Source organism: Humulus lupulus, chromosome 1, assembly GCF_963169125.1.
Source record: "Humulus lupulus chromosome 1, drHumLupu1.1, whole genome shotgun sequence".
Taxonomy (NCBI): domain Eukaryota; kingdom Viridiplantae; phylum Streptophyta; class Magnoliopsida; order Rosales; family Cannabaceae; genus Humulus; species Humulus lupulus.
Window position 1 is genome coordinate 90,554,836 of NC_084793.1, and position 8,129 is coordinate 90,562,964.

Below are 8,129 nucleotides of genomic sequence, written 5' to 3' on the forward strand. Positions count from 1 at the left end.
TAAAGTTTTTGGAGGGCTGGGTTTTAGAGAAGGCCCGAAATGGAATAGGATCATGCTTGCTAAGTATGTTTGGGCAATCTCATCAAAGCAAGATCAGTTGGGGGTTAAATGGATGAATAATATTTACTTAAATGGGGAGAACATTTGGGGTCATTCTTTAAAGCAAGATGTTAGTTGGTATTGGAGGAAATTGATTAAGTTGTGCAACTCTATAACTAGAAGGGACTTAGAGGTTGTTGTGGTGAATGGCAAGTTTAGTATGGGACGACTTTACAACAAACTTCTTAATTGTGAGAAGATAACATATGGGAGTGGTTTGGTGTAAACTTTCGGCCCCTAAGCATAGGTTCATTCTGTGGCAAGCTGTTAATAGTCATCTTTTAACTAGAGATTTGTTTTGCTATTGTCATTTGAATATTAGCTTTGTCTTATGTCCTATTTGAGCTCAAGCATATGAAAGTCACACTCAATTATTTTTTTATTGTCCTTTTTCTAAGAGGATTATGCAGAGAGTGTATAGATGGCTAGGACTAGTGATATGGCCAGAGTCTTATGCTGGTTGGGTCGTGTGGATTGCTGGCAGGAATAACGGAATGTTGCACAATATTGTGGCTGCTGCATTTGCTGCCACAGTTTATTTCATTTGGTTAAACATGAATTTTTGCTACTTTGATAATAGTTGTTTTACTGTGTTGAAAGTGGATGCTATGATTAGATTCTAGAGTGCTTAATCTGAGTTCTAGGAGATTATCTACAAAAGATAGGAAAATGATTGAGTTTGTAAACAAACTTTAGTTTTGTTGGATTAATCTGCTTGTGTTTTAGAGCAGTTTGTTGTATTTGGTGGTTGATCAATGATATTTTCCTTTCTGATAAAAAAAAAATGCTAACAATTATAGCCGAGCTTCAACTTACCTGAAGATGCTCTCTAGAAAAAAAAACATAACTATTTTTATTGATGTCTTTACTGATTAAAAAGATTTAAATAACGGAACTTATACTATAGATTATTTACCCAAAGGCCTGATCTAAAAGACTTGGCAATTATATTATGTCTAATAAAAACTTGTTTATCTTGAAAGTCTCTTTTATTAAGACCAAATTTAAAAACTCGGAAGGTAGTGTACTTTTACATAACCTGGTAGGCGGTAGCAATAGCACAAACCTATGATCAGTGAAGTCATCACCAAAACGTATGATTCACTACAAAATTTTGAGATCGCCTTATGTATTAGTAATTTTTTTTTCCATCATCATCTTACAACACCAATGGTGCAAACCCAAAACAAAACCTACACTAGTTTATAAACGTAAAAGAGAAAAAAAAAATATATATATATATATATATATATAAGACAAAAGCAGCCAAAACCAATCCTTTGTTAAAAGTATTGATTACTATACAAACATCCTAAAATTCAGTGGTGGGCATTTGGTCTAGTGGTATGATTCTCGCTTAGGGTGCGAGAGGTCCCGAGTTCAATTCTCGGAATGCCCCTATTTTACTATTATAATTTTTGCTCTTTACTACCGCACAAAGATTTTTGTAAAATATTTATACTATTACTTATTAATAGGAAAACTTGAAGAAGTTCATACAGATTTACACAAGACTTCTGAATAAGAAAAAAGTAAATAAGCTAGAGATGTTGATAAGCTATGCTAAGCCACCCACAGACAAAAGCCTGCCAAATTAATTAATTAACATCAAGAAACAGAAATTTCAACTCTTATCTTGCAAGTTGCCACCATAAAACAGAGGTTTTCAACTAACACGTTAAAAGTTGCAATTATAAACACAGTTTCACATGTTACATATAGCAACTTGCACACATGCATTTAAAACAAAATTCATAGTCAAATATGCAACACCCAAGTGTCAAAGATGCACATGCAATGCAAACATAGACTTTCAGTTGCATACAAATTTGTCTAACAATGGTCGTTTAGTCGTGGGTATTTTTTATTTTTGACAATGGGAGAAATTATAACCTAATTTTTTTTATATGATGACATATATTATAGTTGTAACAAACATCCCGCTAATTTTTAGGAAATTTTAAATAATATACAACGCTGAAATTATAGTTCAAATAATCAATTGCATCCGTGTCTGATTTTTTTTAAACGCGTAGAAAACAAATTATTTGAACCCTGATTAATGTAAATTATTCAGAATTTTCCAAAAATTAATAAGATGCCTACTATAACTATCATGATGTCATTAAAAAAAACTATAATTTCTCTAAGTGCTTAAAATAGAAAATGTCTCTAGGGTACGGAAAAAAATAATACTCACACAAGGACATACTTAAGCCAGTGAAAACTCAGAAAATTGAACTTAAAAAGCCACGTTCTAAAGAGGTAGATGTTCGGTATGTGTTGTGTTATTTTTTTATGCCCCTTGTAATTTAAAATATTTTAAAGGACAAACCTATATTATGTGGTATATATAGAGAATGAACTCCTGTTATGTATCAGTGAACACCAAGACAATCAACACAGTTTATAAATGAAAAGAACAGAGAAAAAAATAGTAAGATAATACTATACATTAGGAATGGAAACTAAAAACGTTATACAACAAAAAAAATCAATCCTCTGCTACATGTATCGATTGCAACATAAATATAAAAAAGAACAGAAATGGGCATTTGGTCTAGTTGTATGATTCTCACTTAGGGTGCGAGAGGTCTCTAGCTCAATTCTCGGAATGACCCTTTTTGTTAGCAGTCTTGTGTAAATTCTAAAATGGCAAATTTTATAAAAATATATTTTTATTTAAAAGATAATTTTAAATTATGATTTTCGAAATGAATGTCTTGATTTAATTTGTAAGGTTTACATATAATTCTTTATTTAGCTTGATTTTATCACAATATATTTATAAAGGAAATTTGTATTTTGGTTTTATAAAGAAAATATTTTGTGCTTATTTCGTGTTGCTCAAGATAATAAACTTCAGTAAGCACAATCTTTGAAGTAATTATTTGTTAGTTCTGTCTTGAGAAATTTGATCTGATACAGGTATTATGTAATGCCCTGGATAACCAAGTGATTAGTGGTGAAAAATACACATTTATTGATTTTAATAGTCAAAATAAATTAGGTTTTAATTAGTATTTTCATAGAATTAATATGATTTATTTTATAAATGAAAATATTTGATTATGATTTAATTTATTATTATTTTGTAGGAATTAAAGTTGTATTTTGGCAATTTGAAATGAAGATAAAAGAAAACAATTAAATATGAAAAAGAGAAGAGAAAAATGACATTTTTCTTGAGACAAAGCCAGCCCAATCTGAAGGCCCAAGCCCAGCAAAAATCTGCCTTTTTCTTGCCCAGCCGCCATGTGTCGTCATCTAGGACTGCCACGCGTCCAAGCCCAGCTGCCTAATGCCTCCTGCTGCACCACTTGTCAGCTGCCCAGCAACCAAGCTCCCTTCAACTTCCTTCAGCAACTCTCCAACGTGACCATCCAAAGCCAACCTTCAACTCACCCACGGCCCAAAGCCTAGCACCCCTCAGCATCACAGCAGCCCAATACCAAGGCCCATCTTCAACATAGCTCCAGCAGCCTCACTCCAACGTGACCCTCCAAAGCCTCCTTCAGCATCTTATCTCCAGCAGGCCTAGCAACATCCAACGGCCCAACACAGCAAGCCCAATCTGAATTAGTCCCAGCCAATGCCTATGTGGCGCCTTCCCATTGGCTGGGAGTAGGTCAAAACCCCCATCTGCCACCAGCCACTTTCAACCCATATTTTGTGGGTATTGGGCCTTGCAAAATTACAATTTTGAGCTTTAAAGCTCATCTTTTTTGGTGCTTTTGAAAAAGTGCATTTTGACCATACACTAAAATAACTAGGTTAATATTTATAATAAGATTTGATTTTCCAAAATCATATTTTACTATTAATATTTCAGATTTATTTTGTAAACCCCAAATTGTTGTTTAATTTCTTTTTAGTCATTTTCTCCATCTATAAATAGGGACACTTTCTTCACATTTTCTACATAATTTTTAGGTAGCAAAACTCTACCAAATTTTAGTCCCATCTCTCATATTTTCTCTCTAGAATTTTATGAGAATGTCTAGCATAATAGGCTAACCTTCTTGGGAAGGTTAGGATGATCCTATATGCACTATGATTTTATTTGGTATTTTTGATTCACCATGTGCTTAAATTTTATATATTTGAGTGATTTATTTTCTTTCATCTCTATTTCTTCATCTTGTTATCTATATTTATGTTTACTAATAGTATATAGATTTTGTCAAGCACTTTCTATGTATTATCAAATTAGTGAAAATAATATAGATAATATATTTATCATTTTTTCCATCTCATTCATATATATTTACTTTTGCTAAAATCTATATAGAATTAGTAATGTTCTTTCTATGTATTTTGTAAATGATAAAAGTAATATTTGTGTTAGGTTTTATGTCCAATCTTCTATTGCATTATTGCCAATGGAATAATGTCATTTTTAGATTTCTCATAAGATTTATCTCATCTTTTCATGGTAAAGAATAATAATCACTTGAATACATTTGTGTTAAATATATTTGTGCTTCAATGTTAAATCTTCCAAATGAATAGTTAGGATGTGAACTATCCATTTGTGTAAATTTTGTGAATCAAATATCCAAATAAATAAGTATGCATATTGGTGATTCTGGATCCTTCCTACTTGTTACCTATTGTTACATCACACTTTAATCTATCTTTATTTCTAATCTTTAAATCTCAAAAACAACAAAAATATCACTTGTTCTATTTTCTTCATATTATTTATCTCTAACATTTATTTATTGATTAACTTGTTTCTTTACCTCCTTGTGGAATCGACCGCCCATCTATACTACGACTACCGCTAAGTAGAAGTCACGTTTGGGCGTTAAACACCAAGACTGTTACACTGTGTGTTCATAAAGGTGCAAGACCTGCTAATCAAGTCGTTTAGTTGAAAATGTGTCACTAAACCATTATTGAACTAGAGTTAAAAGATTTTGGTCATAAAAGATAAATTTCATTTAAATAAGCATTTGATACACGAGATCCCAAAAATAGGGTTAAATAACAGTTTACAAAATTTCCAAAGGGTATGTATAACCACAAGCCGCTCTAATGGCAAAATAGGCATTTTAGGGTCTCTTGTCCCTGTATCATCCATCGGCCGTGGCGGCCGAGCAGCTGATTATGTATATTCTGCCCCCAGAGCTCTCCAAATTAGGGTTGGTCCAGCTTACCCTTGCCTTTACCTACACCACGTAGCACCCGTGAGCCAATGCCCAACAAGAAAACCATATACATAACATAACCAATAACAATAATCAAACAATGCATAATTCATTAATCAAATACTCAGCAGACCACATCGTTCACATAATCAGTGATATCAATCAACAAACCAACAATCTATCATCCAGATAATTAACATGCCACAACCATCGAATTAGCAACAGTAAACGTATCATACAATATCCAGGGTTGGTGCCTTTAGGCCGCACCCTCTGTTTATCCCACTGACTCCGGCTCGCTTAGGCCAAGCTCAATGATTATATAATTAACCTCAGCTACAAGTGGTCGAGCCGCGTCCTGTGCGCCAATATTAATTCCAGCACTCTTAGGTCGTTTATCTCATGTTCACATGGCATAATACCATCATACAACATTGCATACAAGTATAGGGAACTCTTAGTCCCAACATAGCCATATAGCCGGGTGTAGTTTTCTTACCTTTGATTCCAAGCGGAGAAGGTGAACTGATGCCGAGCACGGTCCTTAGCCTCGAGCCTCGACGATAAACCTAGTCACAAAGGCCATGGGTATCTATCAACTTCCAATTAGAAATAAAATACCTAGGGAACAAAACTAGCTTCGGGGCCTCAGTTTCTACTAAATTGGGTAGTAGAAATTGTCCCAAGCCCCTAGGTTCGAACCCCCGAGCCCTAAAAACCCTAAGAACACTTCTAAGCTCATAACTCCCAGGCGGGTCGCGACTTGGCTCAGCAAGTCGCGACTTGCCCCATGTCAGAGAGCAAGCTCTCACACCAAAGGGGAGGCGAGTTGCGACTTGGCCAAGCAAGTCGCAGCGCGCCCCCAAGTCAGAGAGCTCCCTAGGCCAGAAGGGTCACACGGGCCACGGCGCCCCCAAGCTGGGTTGCGGCGCGCCCTGCAAACCCAGAGAAAACTTGGGTTTTCTCCTCCTTCTCCCAGCCAAGAATACCTAAGTTTGCCCAGAGTTTTCCTCAAAAAGTTCACCAATTCAATACCATTAAGCAACAAACTAAGAACTAAATTACACATTTTAACCACTCAAAAACCTCAGTAATATCCCTCAATTATTAACTCACTTCAACTAGGAATCAACATTCAAAAACCGAGATTTAAACCTACTCTAAGCTTCAAAGCACTCAGCTCAATTCCACACTAAACCAGCCACAAATTTAGACCCATAATCACACATATTTTCATCTTATAATTCCCAGCAATAAAACAGAAACCAGCCCCTAAATCCAGCCACAAGAATTCTAGTAATAACCACTGAAATTTCCTACTCAAACCTTCAGCCATATTCATCATTAAATCTATACTCAAAGCTTAAAATCAATCTAAAATACTCATCAACATAACACAGAAATTGAAACCAAACTCTTACCTCAATTTCCTAGCTCAATTCCCTCAAGTCTTAGCTGAATTTCCTTCAGTTTCTTCAAGGATCAGAGCCCCCGAAACTTAGCCTAAGCTTGTCTTGAATCTTTAGCTTCAAACCCAAATGGAAGCAAGAGAGAAATCGTTTAAGGAGAGAGAGAGAGAAAAGGACTTGCTGTTCTTACTTCAATATTCCACTACCTTCTGTAATAATCTAACATAAAATCTGATTATATCCCTTTACTAAAAAAAATGACCATTTTGCCCCTCCCAACAAAACTAACCTTTTAATTTAATATAGGGGTATAAAAGTCATTTATTTCCAATTCCCACTAATTCCTCAAATGTTCCTAATACTTACCACTTAAATCCCATCACCAAATTATTTACCCAAAGTCTAATAATCTCCAATATATTTCCTAGATTTCTGAAAATACCCCCCCCCCCCCAGGCTCCCCCGAGCTGGGTATAAATCCCCACCGTGCCTATTTCTCCAAACCGCTCACTAGGATCGTCTCGAGCCATATGCTGTAAATATATCCACATAATAATGTGGTCTCAACAATTTACCACAAATAATCATATTTATACCCTCAATGGGCCAAAAATTACAAATATGCCCTTATAAGCTAAAAAGGGCCTACATGCATATTAATACTCATAAACATGCATTTCACATATCCATATAATCATTGTAACGCCCTGGCTACCCCAGAACAGTTACGGTGAACGGTGGACCGGAAATTTGACTTGTTGCCTGAGTCCTTTGGTCAAAAACGTGTTCTAAGTGTAATTAACGGGTTAAGGTATAAAACCATTAGAAAGGAAATGGAGATTTTATTACAAAATGCTCTGCAGAGCTAAAAAAAACATTTACAAGTGGTTCTCAGTACAAAAAGGTCACTATAGTTGTAAAGTCACAATCCCGCTGACCTAAGCGGCAAAAATAGGGTAAACCCCCTAGTTCCTTTGAGAACTCCTTGGCCGTGGTGGTCAAGCGGCCGCATATGTACACAACACCACATCAGCTCTCCACTCAAGGCTAGGTGAGCTTTTTTTTCCCTTTACCTGCACCACATAGCACCCATGAGCCAAGAAAACATAACACTTTTCATAAACATTATCAAATGATTATCATTATAATCACACTAAGCAATAAGCTTTAAACAAATGAGTGAACATCACATGAGGTCCTGATAAACCACACTGAGTGACTGACAGGAAAATCACTAATTCAAATGGAAGAGTGGCTGTTAGGTAAGCCACTAGCCTTCAACAGGTTCTGGGAAACCATACTGAGTGACTGACAAGCACGTCACTGTTTCAAATGGGAGAGTGGCTGCTAAGTAAGCCACTAGCCTCCAAGCGCTTATTTCAATCATCGACCCTCGGGGTCGGTCTAGCATTAATGCTCTTTGAGTCATTCAATGCTGATAATCGATTAGATCAAATCTTATTGGCTT

At 35.5% G+C, this 8,129-nt stretch overlaps 1 non-coding gene across 1 annotated transcript; it reads left to right on the plus strand.

Annotated features, from left to right (window-relative positions):
- The first annotated feature begins 1,426 nt into the window (after window positions 1-1,426).
- Window positions 1,427-1,498, plus strand: TRNAP-AGG (transfer RNA proline (anticodon AGG)). The gene has a single exon. It is a non-coding gene; the product is annotated as a tRNA-Pro (tRNA).
- The last annotated feature ends 6,631 nt before the right edge of the window (window positions 1,499-8,129 follow it).